The 17931-nt window shown below is 37.2% G+C and overlaps 1 pseudogene; it reads left to right on the forward strand.

Annotated features, from left to right (window-relative positions):
- Nucleotides 1–56: 56 nt before the first annotated feature.
- Nucleotides 57–10093, forward strand: LOC149038772 (uncharacterized; annotated as a pseudogene).
- The last annotated feature ends 7838 nt before the right edge of the window (nucleotides 10094–17931 follow it).

Below are 17931 nucleotides of genomic sequence, written 5' to 3' on the forward strand. Positions count from 1 at the left end.
CATTTTGGCGGTGTATGGGAGGGCAGATCAATACCATCCAAAGAGTATTGGAAGCTATGTTCGCTGAATTGGGCAAAACTCAGTTGACACATGAGCTACTGGTTATGCTGATGGCAGAAGTGGCAGCCATCGTCAACGCCAGGCCGATATCTGCACTGCCATCCGACCCAGACAACCCTCATTCTCTATCTCCCGCAATGTTACTCACTATGAAAACACATCCAACTGGACCACCCCCAGGTCAGTTCCTCCCCCCCTGACATCTACATGCGTCGTCATTGGAGGAGTTCAATTCCTGGCGGAGCAGTTCTGGACGAGATGGCGATAGGAGTACCTGCAGAGCTTGCAGCCCCGACGAAAGTGGACAGTGACACGGCGGGACCTGTGTGCAGGAGATGTCGTCCTCATGCGAGATGAGTCGCAGCACCGGAACGACTGGCCACTGGGACGAGTCGTGGAGGCAATAAGAAGCGAGGATGACAGAGATCGAAAGGTTAAAGTTGAGGTCCTCAGAGACGGGGAAAGAAAGACCTATCTATGACCCATCAAGGAGCTTGTCTTGCTACTACCTGATGATGGAATGACGATTGAACCAAGCCTATCACAAGGATGTGCAACAAATAATTAGCAAGGATTAAAATCCTTGGGCGAGGAGTGTGATGAACATTTAAGTATCCGTAATGTAGCAAAAAGAAACTTTAGAATTCGCATTTTGTTTCCACATATAATTCAATCATTGCAGCTTTGTTTATTTTTATGATCGCTTTTTATCGTTCCATTGTTCATGTTTTTAATCATTAATCGGAGCTTATTGTACCATGCGATTTAGCTATCAATCTAGCTTAAATAAGGAATCGCTTGCGTAACCACTCAGTGATCAGAGTATTCAGTATCAGAGTAGTTGGAGTTTTCCTTTTGGAGTCACCGGAGTTACCTTTTCGAAGTTATTTGCTCACCTTTCTTTTTACGCAGGATCAGACATGAGTTACCATTGTACATATTGATCGCTTTTTGCCTTTCTTGAATTCTATTTTGCTTGTAATTTCTTTAGCTTTGTTTCTAATTACGCGATCATAATTTGCTACGCAGTTTTCACTGCATGTGTGCGATATTGGGTTTGTGAAAAAAGCTGAGAAAATCAAGTTTTGCATGCTGTGGTTGACACTTACCGTTCCCTACACTTGGGTACGTGCCATTGAGAGAAAGTGCAAAGCAAACTTAAAGTGAAAAAGTGAAAAAAAAACTGTGGTCTTTTTAAGAGTAAAAGGTATTTACCACTTCTTCAACTTTGAACGCAAGTAGAGATTAACCATGGGCCATTACTTTGGAAACCATGGCAAAAAGGCAATGGCCATGGCAACCAAAATTTTTGTTACCCAATCAATTCTTCCTAAATCAATTTCAAAAAATAAAATGTCTGATAAAACAAAAGAAAGAAAAAAAGAAAAAGGAAAAAAAGAGTCTGCCGTTGAATACTTTGAATGTTGATGCCCAGCTTAATTTTGCTGAAGGAAATGGATGCAAGAATGAGAGGCACCAAAGTGAACAGAAGAGACAATGTCCTAGGAAAAAGTGGAGTACACTACCACTTCCATAGCACTGTCACAAACATTAACATTTCAAAATGAAGAGTGGCAAAATTCTAAATCTCTAATAATGTGCTCTGTCTCAATTCACTCGAGAAGAGAATATGTGGGTAATGACTGGTCTTAACATAGTAATCTGAAGCAATTGGCCACCACACTATAAAAGTGATCAGTATGAGTAGTTTAAGGGTTTTACAAGAAAAATGATCATTATAGATACTGTCACTGAACAGTGCCCAACCCTATTCAGTTCAATTCAAAACTATAACAACGAGTGTCATGCCAAATAGCACTTTTTCAATTCAAAATTCAATCTCTCAGTGTGGCAATTGGTACATGAAGATCACACAGAGGAGTCTGGGGCAACTATCATTGCTGTGATAATGTGCACACACACAGTTTGGAGGTTCCCATTTCTTGCTCATTTTACTTGGCCTAGTTTGAACTACTGGTTCTTTAGGTGAGACAGAAGGAGAGAATTCTTTTTCAAAGTTCTTCATTCCTGATGACTGACTGCAAAATTAGGACAAAGTTCACAAAGGAATATCATCCAGGTGACTGTCATTCACACTTAGAACATCAATGGCTATGTGTACCCAATCCATCAAGGAATATTGCTTGATTGCAAGATTTGTAAAATAAAACTTCCAAAGGGAATTCTTAGCGATTAAGGTGTTTGTTAGATTTTGATATGATGAGCATTCCCATTTTCATTAGTAATGTATACATCTTTTGTTTTTCTTTTTTTATGTATTATTTCCCATACAGACATGATATTCCGATGAATTCTTTTATTTAGTTGTGTACATATTTTCAATATCTATTTTATAATTACAGTGCTGATAACAAGTTTATACCAACCAATCATCAGTTTTTCTCTTGTGTGTCGACTTGCACTATATTTTTTGTGGCCCAAGCATCTATGTGGAAGACAAAAATAATCATTAACTCCAAAAGTGATATTCCATTGCTAGACACCAAAAATCAGAACCTACCTAGGATTGGTTTTTATTAAGCAAAGAAGCCAATAAGGCACGGCATCTAGTCTCAAAAATGTTGAATCTGCAACTGCAACTGCAACTCCTAGTCCTATCTACTAGCAAGTTGACCTCAACTTGGACCTAATTAACTGTCTTTTCCAGGGAAGAAAATCAACCCAAATGCCCTCCAATGGTCTAAACAAAAAAGTTTTGGATTTAAAAATGAAACAAATTTTGCATATTTAGCATTGAAGGAATTAGAATAAAATGAAAAGGCTAGCAGACTTCTTTAAAAACACCAACAAGCACGAGTTCATTTTCCAAATGTTACGTACCTGTGTGGAAATAAGAGAGAGGAGAAAGAAGCAATGGCCAAAGTTAAGGGCAAGAGAGGGAGAGAAGATTGTTTCCTATTAGTAAGCCTAGACCAGACAAGTTATGCAGTTTGTACTGCCTTTTTGAGGTATCTAAAGAAAAACACCACAACCAAAGGTGCAGTATGGTATGAAGCTCGACTGCTTAGAATACACAGCCTACATGTGGGTTAACTAAAAAGCTACCTCAGCTCAGAGAGAAAGCCAACAAAGATCATTATAGATTTAGCTCTAAGCTTACTGATGGGCTGAATGAAGGAAAATATTTGTGCTTGGCTCATAACTTGGACACACTCAAAGAGTTGCTTGAGAAAGGAGATAACTTATCTGCTGCTTTTGATACTGTTTATTATCACATTCTGACATTCTACGAAGAAGAACAACCCTATCTAGCAAATGACTCTTTGGCACTGCCTTGGTCCCACAGTTCAAAGAATTTTTAAGATTCTGCCAAGCGGTCCTAGATGAAACCAAGGAAGCATTGGAAAACATCTTCTCCCCAAAAAGAAACATGGTTTCCCAAAGATACAAGTTCCAATTCAGAGGACAAAGGGCACATGAAACGATAGATACCGATCACACTGCCCTTAGAGAACTAACAAAGACACACGATTTTGGCACATTAGAAGAAATGATCCAAGATCAGATCTGGGAGAAATGTGCATCAAAGAGCCTTTCATAAAAACTTCTAAAGCAAGACGATCTGGACTTCAGGAAGACCTTCAAACTAGCGAGAAGCAACCAAACCTCAAAACAGGATGCTACCTTGATTAAGAAAGGAACAAAAGAAAACCCAATACAAGTGGATCAAATGCACACTAAAGAACTAGATAGAACCAGACACAGCAAGAACTTCACGTGTTACCAATGTCGAAGAATGGATGGACACAGTCTTGATGAATGTGGTGAGATAAGCTTGAGATGCACTGCCTACAAAAAAATGGATCATCTTGCCAGGGTATGTAAATTGACTAAGAAACCCCATCGCTGTTCAAACTGAAACAGTAACTTGAAGTCAAGCAAGAATCCAAAGAGATCTGACAAGAAAGCACACAACCTGAGAGCAGGATGGATTAATGAAGAAACGAGCTCTGATGATGAGAAGGAACCTGTGTATTCAAGAAACAAACAAGATAGTTCAGTCCTAGTGAACTTAAATGGATGGAAGACAAAAATGATAATGGATACTGCATGTAAGTACAACATCATTTTCTCTGAATTGTACAAATCTCAATTCAAACATTATGAATTGAAAAAAACCAAAAAGCGATTTGTTGCTTATGGACAAAAGGATACATTAAATTGAAAGGGTTATTTTGTTGCTACTCTTAAGGTAGGTGAGAACATGATAACAGCCAAGGTGTATGTTGTAGAGGGTCATTCAGAGTCCCTCCTACGTAGAGACTCAAGTTTGGATTTGGAGATAATCAAGTGAATGTTATTGAAGACAAAGCATGCCCCCTAAAGCCAGCAGAAATAGTGAATTAGATTCTTCACTTCACAAGTTTGTATTGTATTAGTTTGACCATCACTGAACTACTCTGTAACAATATTGCGTGACACTGTCACGACCTCGTGGTCCGCTGATGACATCTGTCTTCTTATATTAAATATATCTTGTTGGTCCGACATCTTGGTTTTGTATGTGTTCTCCTCTACATTGCCCGTTCTGGCTTGTTACATACTCATTCATGCATTTGAGTCTACCTCACAGCACATCCAGAATGCTGCTACTTGACTCATCACACTTACAAGAAAGCAAGAACATATTACACACATTCTTTTAAATTATTACCAGCTTCCAGTGAATCATTGCATAATTCTAGAATTTTATTCATAACCCATAAGGCACTGGATTACTTTTTCCTTGTTAACAGCTGCATGCTGACTTAAACTGTTTGCAAAACAAACCAGTTTGCAGTTCAAAGTCCAAGTGGAAAAGAAATCATACCTTGTTGAGGGAACTGACTTTAGGGAGATTTTTTGGTAGGTTGATAATTGCCATGAGCATCCATTATTTGTCATCACTTACAGAGTATTACATTTCAGGCATCCCTGAATTTGCAAAGGTGATGCCAAAAAAAAGATTTACATCCAAATGATAACTCTTAGATGCCACCTTGTAATTCTGCCGAGGCACATACATGTTACCAACTAAGGCCACTCCTAGCAAGCGTAACAGTTAATTCATTCCACTGTCATACCCACAATAACAAACAGGAAGTGGAAGAAGCAAGGGTCAAATATAAGGGGTACACTTCTCAAACAGTACAAGCCAATTAAATCCATCAAACAACTAATGAAAACGTGTAGAGCTGATATTTTTTCAGGGTACTTAACTCTGGACATTACCAGTGTGTAGAAGGGTTTGTTTACTCTGTCGTTAGTGGCATCTACCTGGAAATCAAGGGAAAGTGATAAAAAGACCAAATACATCCAAAAAAATTTTCCTTAAAGTGGTGCTAGACTGTGGAGCTTTCTCTCTGGAAACATTTGACTCTACTGATCTTTACTTTCATTTAAAACCAGAATTAACCAAAACATGTCAGAGCTAAGTCAGATTAGAGATATTGTAGATTAGATTATCACTTAATATCTTTTAATACTTTTTAAATAACTTCTTCAAATTTAGTTATTTAGATTTTTTTTTCCATTTTCACCCTTAAATACAGTCCTAATGTCTAATTTTAGGCCACTTCCACTCAATTATGAATATGCCTCCACCTGGAACTGAGAAATTTCTCCACAGCAACTTGGCAACGAATGGCAAAAGCTGGGCTACTTGTCACACAAGCCAAGAATGTGAACAGCATAAGCCTCACAATGGATAAGACTTTCCTAGAATATCAGGCATGGTCATTGCCAAGCTAAAGACTGAATGTTAGACTAGGTGCAGATAACTTACTGCAGAAGTGCCTTCATGGCAAGAAATCAAAGAATCAAAACGGATCTTTGAATGAGATGGTGGAAGTGATACATTAAAAAAAGTACTGTAGGAGGCACTTTCTCCTTTTAATGTTGGTTAAGTTGCTGTTGTTAGCCTTTTCCAAGCCCTTGACATTCCTCCTTGCAAATATACAGAAGAGGGTTACAGACTTCAAGATCTGCTCAGTGTAGATGTTGCACAACATTAAAGTATCAAGAAGACTTCAAAAGATCAGAGGCTTTAGAAGAAAAACATGATCAAAAGAAGCAAAATGAAGGCGGAAACTATGACCTTGGTGGGCTCTGAGCGGCTTTATTCAAGGTAGTTGGTGCAGTAAAGTTGCTTTACAGACAATGGTTCTTTGTTTAATCAACCTGGTATTACAGACAAGCACTTCTTTGAGGTCGACAGCACCTTGTGGCAAATGCATTCTTTCACCCCTGTATAGTCACTGGCTAATCTACCAACAATTTTCTGTCTTCGCGAGATGAAGAATTTCCAGTATTCAGTGGCTGTGAGTTCTGCTAGGAAAATCAGAGTCACCTTTGACCAAGGATTGACTCTTATTGAACACGTCACTGCCATATTTAAAACTTGCTTTCTTCATCTTAGGAATATAGCTATATAATAAGAGACAGTCTCTCATAAAAAGATGCTGAAATCTTAGTTTCTCAGAAATCTCTTATATCCTCTACATTAAATAGTTAATTCATTTATTGATGGCTCTCCTCAATCTCTGATTGGTCGTTTTTCCAGGAAACATGATCATATCACACCAACTCTCAAACAGTTACACTGGCTTCCCGTGTACAGCTGTATCAAATACAAGATACTTCTGTTAACCTTTAAGGCCTTACATAGGTTAGCACTTTCCTATATAACAGAAATGTTACAGCCCTGCAAACCATCAAGAAGCTTATGATCTTTTAAGTGGCTCCCCACGATACCATCAGCAAAATTGAAGAAACATGGCTGTAGATCATTCTTGTTTGCAGCACCTACAATGGAACTCACTGCCAGAACCCATACATAATCATGATGATATTTCAAGATTTAAAACTTCTCTAAAGACTTTCTCATTCAAAGAACATTTCAATTAAAGTTCTGTTAGAAATATTGCAATAAGAATTTGAATTTTAAATTTTTTCCTTAATTTTAATCTTAATTTTAGATAGGAATTTCTAATTTGCACTTTTATTTATGTGTTTTGTTATTGATGTCGTTTTTGATCGACAAAATTTTTGGTCTTGAAAATTCAGTTGAAAAGCACCGTGAGCATGTAGATATGGTGCTACAAAAATCCTTATTATTATTATCGTTTAGTCTCCTCCTGTGCTGTGGTCACAGATGCAACTTTCCTGGGAATAAAATAGAGAACGTTGAAACACATTCCTTGTGGATTGAAATTGTTTTGAAAAACTAGACATAGCCAATGTGAAAACCACCTTAACACTCCTTACAGCTCAAAAAAGCAATCTCAGTCTAAAGGTGAAAAACTAAAGCTCTCTGGCTTCTGATTGTGCAACACTGATAACTGGTCACTTAGTGGCGTGGCTAGTCAACTCAAGAAAGTAAATCCACATGTGATCTCACTACATTGCTTGTGCCACAAGCTTGCACCAAAGTAAAACTGCAGCTTTCATCAGAAATTAGCAATAGGTGGGCCTTGTCAGATGACCAATTTTGTGGCGAGAGGCAACACCAGAGGGTCCATTTTTCACATCAAGTGTACAGGGCAACTACTTTCTGCTATTAGGGTTCTCCGCCACTGCCTGAACTTTTCAATTAAATGAGGTAATAATAAGAAATGGAATGGTCATAAAGAAATTATAAGAAATAACCACCAAAATTTAATTTTTTGTTCACCGTTCCTTACCAACACCTCTTGAAAGCTTAAAAAAAGCTGTTAGAGCATCAAAACAATACAGCAGCCATACAGTAACACTATGATCATCATTGTGACCATCAAAATTTCACAAGAACTAAAGGGAAGAGAAGAGAAGAGAAGCAGAGGCCATTCAAAGTATCAACAGTTTGTTAATTTCACTCAAGTTTCGTCTTCTTAGTTATTAAATTTATCTAAAATATATATTGCTTGAGCAAAAACTGTGAAATTTCTTCAACCACAGTCACAAAAAGTCAATTATTGAAAATAAAATTTTGACAGTTTAAAACAAAATTCTATAGTCTAGGTGTATACATTTATCAAGAGAGCGTTGTGCTGCCGATTTTAAGACATATACAAACAACCACAGTTATTAATTTAACATATCATACTACAGGACAATTAAGGAAAGTGCCAAAAATGTATCACTACAGTCTAGCAAGTTTAAAATATAAATAGCTTAAACATCCTGAATGTATCCTAACTAAAGTTTCTGTGCTACCCTAATTGCCCCATGATGTAGTCTGTTACATAGCAGTCCACAGACATGATGCTGGGTGGATGTAGCTATTCACCATTCAGTTTGATCTCACTTGATCATTAAAATATTTTTCACAATAGAAAGAAAAAGCAAAACAGAACGCTAATAAAAAATAGGTTTCTTAAAATAAAGGCCATATGAACCATCACCACAAGCTCAGCCTGTTAAAAGAAATACATCATTCATGACCCACGCTTGACTTTTTTTGAGTCAGTATGGTGAACTGCCTCACTTCGGGAAAAATTTTGACAGAATCAGATGCATTATAGAAGTGCAAGTTATCATCCATTCCAACCTCACCCTAAATACTATACAAACAACTCACTACATTTCAATGGTTTGTCATAAATGAAAAATCTCTGCAGCACCACTTCCCTTAAAGCTACATTATCTTTGTTGCCAAACCTTCCCATCTTCTGATTAAGCCAACTTTTTGGCAAATTATAACAATTAGAGATAACTTTTAATTTCGCCAGATAAGATGTATAACATTAGTAATAATAGAATAAGTAAAGGCTATTGTCTAGTCAAAATATCAATGTAACTAGATTGCAAATACTGTGGCAATTCACACTAACCTTGCAGGAAGTTACTAACCATTGACCTGATGTTGCCAATTAGGGTTTCAAATTAGTTCCAATGATTTCATTGCTCATTCATTTGTCACATCTCTGAAGATGTCACCAATTTTGATTAGGACTTCTATACACTGTATTCATAAATGGCCACTACGCAGAGTGGCCTGGATTCAAGAACATGGAAACAAGGTCGGAAAGGCCTCAGGAAAGTCAACAACAAAGAAATGATGGTGTCATCCAGTTCCTCGTTGGCAGAAAACATTATTCCCACTGAGGAATTGAAGTTTTGGTTAAGATGTTGTGGTTATTCACTTAAGGGACTTGAAACGAAAGCGTGCCTTGCAAAACAGAGAGCACACACAACTATTTAAACATGTGGCTGTGAAATTCGTACATTGATAATCTTTGTTTTAATCATAGAGTCCAAGAATATATCACGTCTGGTCAAGATAAAATGATAGTTGATCTGGATCCTGATGAGATTTATACTAAAGGGAAGACTAGGCTTTTGACCTTTCAACCAAATGCTCCACTGAAACTTCAACCCCAAAATATCCAAGTGATGGCTGAGAAACGCACTGGAAAGAATGCCTACGTTTACGCCAGCAGAAATGAACCAGCACATCAAAGATTCTGAAAAAAGAGTGGGAAATGCAGATCATCATTCTATCCCCACAAACTTGAGGAAGGCAAAGACATTTTTAAAGGACGCATACCTTAGAGATATAGAAGCAAACAGTTATCAAAGGTACTTTGACATGAGAGCAAAATGCTACCATAGCTTCATAAAGAAAGATTCTCCCCACAGTCTTTGATTTGTGCTTTGCGTCGTTTAGGTCAAGTTATGCATGCCAACTGTTTATGTAAAGCTGGAAATTTGAGTAATTGCAACCATGTTCTTGCCATACTGTTTAGAGCATGCAAGTTTAGCTTTTATGACAGCAAGAAAACTGATGACCTGAACCTGGAAAATGATGAACATCCTGATTTAGGATGCACTTCAAACATTCAGAGATGGCACACCAAAGGCTGTGGCGACAACATCCATCCTCAACCACTTATGGAAATTACTGTTTGAAGAAGTCTCTGCTGTATGAAGCTAGGATGAATCCTAACCATGACCTCCAGTCAGAAGTGGAACTTAAGAAGACCCTTCAAGGTATAAACCCACAGTTCAGTTAATCACTGATGGATGCGGAAAATTTATCACCAGCCTTTGCGCAAACCAAATTTGGTCAGAGTCAGACAGGATCAATCGGTAGTTATCAGCTAACTCATACAGAAGCAAATTTTAGTGCCACCATTAACATTTCCTCAATTCATCGATTAAAAAACTCTCCACCAACAGAACTGACCTACCCCAAATTTCCTTTATTGGCAATGGATACATTTTTTATTTCTGATAGCCTGAATGATGCTGAAAAAGTGCTCCTTCGAACTCTTGAAGTTGATGAGAATTCTATTAACAGCAATGAATCTGCCACAAGGGAGCGATCAAATTCTAATCTCTGAAAGATTGAGCATAAATATGGATTCAAAGCTTCAAGATTTCAGCTAATAAGTAAAAGGTAAAGAAACCATGAAAGAATGAGCATAAATATGGATTCAAAGCTTCAAGATTTCAGCTAATAAGTAAAAGGTAAAGAAACCATGAAAAGTTTGCTGCTGAGCTCATTAACCCAAAGTCATTCTCTTCCAGACACGTTGAAAATGGACTGAAATATACTTAATAGCATAAATCCACAACTTTCTCAGCCCTTCTTCAGTGAGAAGTTTAAAGTAAGAGACCTTCTCTCCTATTTCTTCTTTGTGATATTCTTTCTTTGTACATAGCCGCATGCTGCAATGCAGTGGCATCTTGGGTGCTGCTGAAATCACTGTCACCCAAATACTTGAAGTGCATTACAATGAGCAGGTGACAGCTAACAAAGGCAACAGCAGCAGTATATGGAAAACAATCAGACGTGCCCTTCCCAAGAATTCCTCTAAGTGTCATCAGTAAACCAAAGATACCAGTATACTAAGGAGCAAGTTTGAGAGATTGCACAGAAATGCGGTCTCAACACCCGCCCCTCCTTGGCCACTGCCAAGAAGTTGTACATCAGCAAAGAACATTTGAATTCCAACAAGTATGCTGTAATGATGTAAGAAAAGCGATTATGGCCTTGTCCTCCAATAAATCCCTGGGCCTTGACAAACTACCAAGCTCCTCTATATTATCTGCACTATGTCATATAAAAGGTCCATCTCAGACTAAGGTAAATTTTCCTCTCCACTCAAGGCTGTATGTGAGAACAATGGAATAGCCTCTACCAGCCTTGTTTAGTTACCATAGGTATTTCTGCATGGTGAATTCCAGCTTTTGCAGATAAAGCAATTTGATTTGTTGCTATATTCCCAATTTGTAATTTTTAATTTGTAATTAATGTAATATGCATTTTAATGTAACATGCTGTAAAGTTTTTTTAAGGGCTAATTTTGCATTTCATATTTCTATATGTACTTTGTTATACTTGTGACCAGACTCACAAAATGCATGACATTTTTGTCATAGTTTTAGAGTTACATCTCCAGGAACTACTTCCTATTGATAATCAAATCATCCCACACACAGGATTTGCATCAAAAATTTCCTTTATGTCGCACTACCACACCTAACTTCAAAATCATAAGAATTTCCTGCTATTGTTAGATCCCTTATAAGAGAAGTACAGTTGGCTATTGAGACTAGTTTTATTTAATATTGTTGTTTTGAGCTATTGTTTTATCAGTATTTACTTGTTTTCAGTTATTTTGTTTAAGTCTAAGAATAGCCTGCTATTCAATAGTTATATGTTTGAATAAGAGGATTTTATTTTATTAAATGTCACACAATGATCACTGTTCTGTCATGCAACACTTTAAAATTGTCGTTTGTTAAATTCATTGCATTGCCATGACAATCTATTGTACTTTTACTAGTTGTTTTATTTTCATTATTTCAATTATTTTATCATAAATTATTTGTTTGTGATTTGCTATTTGTTTTTATTTCTTTTAGCTTGCAATCACCCTTTTCTTTTCTTGTATTTTCTACTATAAATAATTTATTTGCGGCTATAAGTGTCTCGTTGTTCAAATAACATCAGAACCTGCCTAGGTCACATACTTGTATTATTTTAACAGGCTCCCCCATTCAATTCAAGCTTGCTACTGAACTTTTTTTCACTGAACATTGCTAGACATATTTTGTAGATTTAAATTATTGTCTGCAGGCTCTCAATCAATCCAGCTTGCCAGCCTGGATAAATGATAATAAATTAGTATATTAAACAATTCAGTTTCACTTTGTAAACATTATTAACTCAAAATCGCATTCATAGGATTACATTTGCTAAATTGATAAACTTTCGTTGGACTTACTTTTTGTCATTAATAATTATACTATATATATTCATCAACCATTTCATAATGGAGACCTCAGGGAGGTCAGTTGGAATCACACTACGACGAGGTTTAATTGCTCTCCATGCAGGACTTTAAACTGTAGCTGCAATGTTTTCACAACACTGCACTGAAGCAAAGCAGAAGTCTCTTGTGAATGCCTGTATGCATTCAATCAACAACAAAAACGATGAGCAAGTATTGTTTATTTGCTGGCTGTGAATCAGGAAAAAAGTTTGGAATGATTGAGCACCTTCATAAACAACCCTTTGCCTCAAAGGAATTCCCATGGCCAGCTCTTAATGAAGAACAATATGACTTCATGTTTGGTCTGTGGTGGGCAGAAAAATAAGCAATTTTGAATATGTGCATAGTTTAAAAAGCTATCGAAATGTTTATTATTACAATTACAAAACATTCCAGACAATTCAAGTTTATTTTTTGAAATGATAATTTATTTTGATTCTGACTATCTGTAGCCAGACACTTCGTACTATAAATACAGTTTTAAAGCTCTAGTTTTAAATGTAATTTGCTAAAAGATAGGCCATTATTTTTGCCTTCCTTGTTCCTTATTAAGTTGGACACAGAACACATAGGACGAGAAGTTGATGAATATTCACATGTGATAGTTATTGGGTGCTGCACAAAGTACTCATTCCCCATGAGTTTAGCTATACCAAAACATATATTTTCATGGCCTGTAAAGTAATGTTTGATCACAATTCATGTAGTAAGAAATTCATAATGGTAAGTTAGAAGGAAAATGAATGTTCTGTTTAGAACTGATTCATGAAACTTCTGTGTAATCTCAAATTACCATTACATTGTTGTAAATAAAGCAGCTGGGAGGTCAACATCTGCTTTATCATTTATTGAATAAAAGTTAACTGTGATAACATTTGTAATGACTAGTGGCAGAATGATATAATTATTTAATTACACTATGAATTTGGTGTTGTAAGAAGTGTTTGAGATGTCAACGAAGGAATTTACAGAAATTTTGTTATAGATAGCTTCACTCTTGAGCCAATCACAAGAGCACAATTTGCATTTATATCTATGGTTGGATAGAAATTTCACAGGAAGCCAATCACAGCTGTTTGAGAAATTTTATTGTTATTGGTGGCTTAATTCTTGCAATCAAAAATCCATCAGCAACATGGAAATTTTGACAACCAAAAAACTCGACTCACTTCAAACCTTCTTAATTGCTAACTTCTGTTAATCATGACATGGACATCGGAATACACTAAGTCGAGAATCCCATTGCTTGCTTTAAATCTTCAAGCATAAATGCAATCATACCCCAGCTTAAAGAGGAAGGAGCAAGGATCAACCGTCAAACCTGGCCAAAGTTCAGAAAAAACTGGCCATGAACCAACTGCATCCAAGGTACAAATGGACTTTATTGACTCTAAGACAGAGGAGAATGATGAACTGACATCCATCATGACATGAAACTAATGCGGGCCCAAATACTGCCAACTAGTTCGAGAGGCAAACCTAGTTTCCCAGCTAGTTTTCGCCCAACATACCCTCAACTGCGAAGAGAGTTTGAATGATGACATCTTCACAGATGAAAGCACGACCTGGTTGGAGCACCACAGAGAGATCTTTTTCAGGGAAAAGGGAGAAGCCCAAAGATGAAGCCAAGGTGCAAAAATCCCTTTAAAATCAATGTTTGGGCTTTAAGCCCTGATAGTGCGTATCTGCACTCTTGCGTGACCATGTCATATTCCCAGTAGTGCATATTGGCACTCTGTGGAGTGCTTGTGTTTTGACCAATAAAAACGCTTTTATTTGGTTGCTAGGTGGTTGTTGTTTGTCTTAGCCAATAACAGAGAGTTTTAGCTCTTGTTCAATATGCAAATCACTATAGGTTGTCACTTAGTGTCACACTGAAAATTTGAGTTGAATGAGTAAAGTGAAATGGCCACAACAGGTGAGAGCAAAAGCGAAAATGTAGAATTCTTGGGGTTTGACGAAGAAGCTCAAGTAGCTGTTTTTCAACCAAGAGAAGAAGAATATTTACCGAGCGTTTTGGAGTCAGACATTTCAGTATCTCTTGTTCCAACTGAAGCTATTGGACTCGTCCAAGAGCGAAGAAGAAGACAATGCTGTCGGTGGAAAGATAACAACCATCTAGTTGAAGTCTCATCATTCACCACTGCCACTGGTCCGACCTAGGGAGTCGTGAGTCGCGATGGAACTGCGATTGACTTTTTTTACTTAATGTTTTCAGGACTTGATTGAACATATCGTCAGTGAAACTAATTGATTTGCACAAGAATGCATCACTGCAAAACCTGACACTGAATGGCATGGAATGACACTTGAAGAGATGAAAGCATTCCTCAGAGTACACCTGTTGTTTGGCATCAAACAGCTGCCAGCAAATCACCTCTACTGGAGCAGCGATCCACTCATTGGTGTTCCGTCCGTAGAAAAGGCATGTCAAAAAATCATTTTGACAAATTGTCTCAGTACTTTCATTTGAATACCAACACAAGACAAGTTCTGCAAGAAGATTCAAGACATAACAAGTTGTTCAAAGTTCACCCCATTCTGGATCAAGTTGTTGAAAATTGTAGAGACACTATGACCAGGGAGAAATTTGTCTGTGGACGAAGCCATGGTTAAATTTAAAGGACACCTTGGCATGAAGCAGTATTTGCCAGTGAAGCCTGTAAAGCGTGGTATTAAAGTGTGGGTTTGTGCAGAAGCCTCAAGTGGGTATGTTTGTGATTTCCAAGTGTATACTTGAAAGAAACAACATGGCATGATGGAACAAAATCTTGGATATCGTGTTGTTCACGATCTAACGCAGAACTTTGTTCGAACAAAGTTCGCCCCATTCTGGATCATGTTGTTGAAAATTGTAGAGACACTATGACCAGGGAGAAATTTGTCTGTGGATGAAGCCATGGTTAAATTTAAAGGACACCTTGGCATGAAGCAGTATTTGCCAGTGAAGCCTGTAAAGCGTGGTATTAGTGTGGGTTTGTGCAGAAGCGTCAAGTGGGTATGTTTGTGATTTCCAAATGTATACTTGAAAGAAACAACATGGCATGACAGAACAAAATCTTGGATATCGTGTTGTTCACGATCTACTGCAGAACTTTGTCAGAAAAAATCATCATGTTTTCTTCGACAATTTCTCTCTAAATAGGAAAAGAATGCCGAATCATCTACGACAGCTGATCCTAACATCGCGCAGGATCCGTATACATGCTTCCCAGCAGAAAAGCTGCAGAGGGAAATGAAGTGGGCCACTGATCGAGAAGCAAAGAGGACAAAAGAACTAAATGGTTAAGTGGTCGAAATCTGTTCTCTAAAACATCAACTGCTCACAAAAAACAAGGTGTGATGTCTTGAAGAATGAGTTGGAGGCTGTCCGCAAGACCAATGCAATGGCAATGGAAAACCGAAACAAAGATCTTGCAAAGGTGAGTGTAATAGTTTCTCTTTGCAGTAATACAATAAATTATGCTCCCATTTAAAATAATAAAACTCTCATTAATTATATTTAGTAGATGTGAGAAGTGAGCTTTCAATTACCAGGTCGGTAGACAAATTGAAAACCAGGTCATTTGTCGGAAACTCGATAATAGCATAGGGCTTTTAATGTTTATTTTGTCACGAACTGCCAATCTTTGAAGGTGTTAATTTTTATCTGAATGGCAAAGATCACGTTATTCCACGTGTTATTGTGAAATAGAGTACGTTTGTTATTTTTCTGTCAGCAATATCGTTTTAGCCAATCAGAGGTAAACCAATCGTATGGATTAATTAATATTTTCATCCGTTCCAACAGCTTACCAGTCTGTTCGACATTGTGCGTTTTATTCATCCATTCGAACGGCTAAGCAAACCATTGAAACTGTTCAAATAATAATAATTAATTAACCCATTTGAACGGTTTGCCCGTCCGTTCGAAATTTTTATTCATCCGTTTGAATGGCTGACAAAACTGTTCAATTTATTCACCCGTTTGAACGGTTAGGCAAACTGATTGCTTGTTAGCAGTTCTACCGTTCTACATCTGTGCATTTTTGCCATTCAAATGGTTTTCCGTTTGTGTCCGTTTTGCCTTTCATGGTCACAATTTGCAATTTTATGGCAATTAAACAGCTCCAACAGCCAGGGTAAGTTCAAATATATTATAAGTTTCAAATATGTCGCGGCGACATGTATTTGGCAAGATCTCTAGCATAGTTTCTGATATTTTATATGGTTTTGTGAATTTCACAGGATTTACCTGAAATTCATGGCTCTCCGACCACAGGAAAACATCAGAAACCATGTATCAGTAACCTTCCTCAAAAGTAATAACTAGCTAGAAACAAAATTTGTCTTATTACTGAAATAACCCTACTCTATAATAATTAGCCATGGATAATGACTTTTTCATGCATTTCATTTTGGAAAGTATTCGAAGAATTTATCAAAAGAATCATGGCTGATAAATATTCGATATCCCCACTTAAAAATTGCAAAATAAATTATTAATTTATTTACCTTTAATGCTGCTCCTTTAAGAGTGCTTTCATGATTAACTGACGATAGCTTTCCACGACTTAACTATTGAACAACAGCTGTGTGAAGAAATGATGGTGAAGGTCCACTTTGCATAATTGACACAACCTTCAGCTCAGCAGCCAAGCAGCAATCCCTTTGATCTAATACCAGTCACCTGAAACTCTGCTACAAAGTTTTTTATGACTCACAATTATTTAATTAAAAGCACAAAAAGGCATACCTGTGAAGCACTCTCTTTGCTCCCCATTGTCTATTGTCAGTTCTCCAATGGATACAATTTTAACATGGTCATCTACACCTCGTAGCTGATTTCATCGAGGCTGTTTAATATCTTTCCATATGTGCCTCTGCCGGATATTCATTCTGACTAGAATGAATAACATGTTGTTGAGCAACCCATGGAGGATACCCTTGATGCTTTCCTTGGTCTCAGGCTGAGTAACCTGTAGAGCTGGATCTATTATGCAAACTTCTCTTCCTTCATCCGCACAATTTGAATTTTGTTGCTTTCCATCATTTGATACATTGCTCACCCAAACATTGTAGCACACATCTGCATGTTTTTTGATAATTGTAATTACAGGAAAAATGAAACAATATGTGGGTCATTCCACATAATTGTTGTCAGGGATGATCTCAACTGTAGGTAACACTGAATCTTTACTTGCTGGGTCTTTTCTGAACACCTGTTCCTCATCATTTTTTTGTGTTGTCATCGCTTCAACTAGGCTGATCTTCCCACTCATTGTCACTTTCATAAGAAAATGATAACTCAGAGAACAAAAAGTCACTTTACTTGCAAAAAAATAGAACTAGTAGTACAATTGTGCATTTTTCAAAACCTTTTTTGTACGAGGTAAATTCATCACCCAAATCTGGTCAGGGAAAAGCAGAATAAAGTCTAAACCTTCATGGGTTCTTTTGTGATGAGCAAGTTTTGTTAGAGCTTTGTTGAGAATCACATCACTAGTAGCTGTCGACTTTTCATTCACAGGTAACATTTTCCCTTGGCATCGCTTCAGGTTAAAGGTCAAGCTTTTGAACAAGCAAGCAAAATATGGTAATGAATATTGGTACATCTTTGTAGGTATGATCA

This window comes from Pocillopora damicornis, chromosome 10, assembly GCF_964200805.1.
Source record: "Pocillopora damicornis chromosome 10, jaPocDami1.2, whole genome shotgun sequence".
Lineage (NCBI taxonomy): Eukaryota > Metazoa > Cnidaria > Anthozoa > Scleractinia > Pocilloporidae > Pocillopora > Pocillopora damicornis.